This window comes from Acomys minous, assembly GCF_964271855.1.
Source record: "Acomys minous genome assembly, chromosome: 9".
In the NCBI taxonomy this organism is placed as follows: domain Eukaryota; kingdom Metazoa; phylum Chordata; class Mammalia; order Rodentia; family Muridae; genus Acomys; species Acomys minous.
This window is the reverse complement of record NC_140490.1, coordinates 91,338,787-91,340,948: the sequence shown is the minus strand read 5'-3', so window position 1 is coordinate 91,340,948 and position 2,162 is coordinate 91,338,787.

Genomic DNA, 2,162 nt, shown 5'->3' with positions numbered 1-2,162 from the left:
TAAACATGAGCTATACAAGGACAAAAGTAGTCATGTCAAAGCAGACAGAGAAAGCCCACGAGGCCTCAACCCTACATAAACCAATGGAGTGCCTGGAGTGGGAGAAATCGTCTTCTCCAGGGTGGAATGCCAGCTGGTTAGCCCTGAAAACATACGCATACAAGTAACATTATATAGGCTGCATGGGTTGTGTTGAGGTGTTTAAGAATGAAAAAGGAGGCCATAGATTTTGGAGAGAGCAGGGGTGTGGCGTGGGTACATGTGAGGGTTTGGAGGGAGAAAAGAAAAGGGAAGCGGTAAATAAAAAAGATTTTATTTTTACCACAGTAAAATAAGAACAAAGCAAAATAAAGCCTGTGTCTTAGGGCTAGAGATCTTTAAATGTGCAATTATGCTTAGAGATGTGGATGTTTTTGAATCAGCATGGTGTACTATTAAAGAAGCTGCTTGCTCTTGACCTGTTACTGAGCACACAGGCAGTGCTGAAGACGCACGGGAGCAGAAGGTTGTTTCTAAGGACTCAACTGAGCTCCTATAAGGGGAATTGAGGATGCAGCAACCAAAACAAGTCATTTCCACCCTGCAAGCATACTTCTGCTTAGCAAAGGTACCAATGGCTGGGTCAAATTGAGTTAATTATAGAAAATGATGAAAATAGTCTGGGATAGTTCTTTTCTTAGAATTATTAAAAGTGGCTTGGGGCATAATAGTGCCTTGTAACTCCCTCAAGATTTTTGGAATAATTCCTGATTCTGGACAAATTAAAAGCCACAACAACCATCACCAAGTCACGTATGTGGGAGAAAAAAAAAAGATTAAAAAATTTCCCTCTATTGACATGAGATTTAAAACATATCTAGTCAGTGTCAATATCTAGTCACAAATTATCGAAGAAGCAAACATGAATGTGTGATTCCTTGTTTTGGCATGAGAGCGACACTGAAGCTTCCCAACAGCCAGATCACGAAAAGAGAAGGCGATTTATGACTCCATCATCTTGAAAGAACAGGATTAGTTCCGACATCCTGCGGATTTGTGAGATCCTGACTTTGCTCAACAGTGTCAAACAACGTAAGTTCTAACATATAAGCACAACTTTTTTCTTTCCATGATGTTTGTGAGTGAAGCCATCCTGAGGGAATGTCAACAGAAAGAAAACTCTCTTAGACATAGTTATAAATAAACACAGAAAAACTAAACTCAGGAAATGCATAATATCAGAACCCAGGTTATTTACCGAGAACCTGAGTGATGACTAACAACTTGTCACGGGCATCTCCCCAAGTTTTAGCCTGTCTTTCTCTATTATCCATCCATCCATCCATCCATCTATCCATCCACTCACTCACTCACTTACTCACTCACTCACTCACTCACTCACTCACTCACTCACTCACTCACTCACTCACTCACTCACTCACTCGTAGAGTGAAGGTCTGATTCTGTAGCGTAGGCTGGCCTGGAGCTAATGGCAACCCTCTTAGATTACGGCTTCTGTTTTAGTCTAATGGAAACACATTTCCAAGAACAGGCTTCCTAAGGAAAGAGTGCACAACAAGTGTAACAGGTGAGAAGCTGGGAAGGGTCCTGTGCCCTGTGTGTAACTGAGGGCATCGGTGAACTCTGCTCTTTCAGCTGAGAGGGGAAGGAGTTTCATTTCTTGAAGATGTTTTACTATGTAGTAATATATAATTTACCATTGGAAAGAGCATTTTCTTCCCTTTTAGGTTAATACCTCCTGTCTCTTTTTGGCAAAACTGCATTTAAACATCTATAAGTTATCTTTTCCGAAGATAGTTACCTTTAATAAACAGATACAGTTATACAAATGTACATTCTGGATTAATTTACTCTAGGCCGTCCATCCTAGATCCCATCTTCAGCATACTCACATCCCAAACTCGATGCCTAAATACAAGTTTGTTTTTATATCACTTTGTAAGTTTAAGAGGGCAATTTTCAGATATGGTGGTCCAGCTGATTAACTTCTGGGTTCTCAGTGTTCTTATCTCTGACAGTTAGTAAAAGCATACATACACTCAACGTGTAGAGGCTAGGATATACAGCTGTTAAATTGATTATTCACTTCTTACAGGATATTTAAAATACTTGGGCACATGCACACATATATTTGGTATGCAACAAATTACAACAGGAAAATA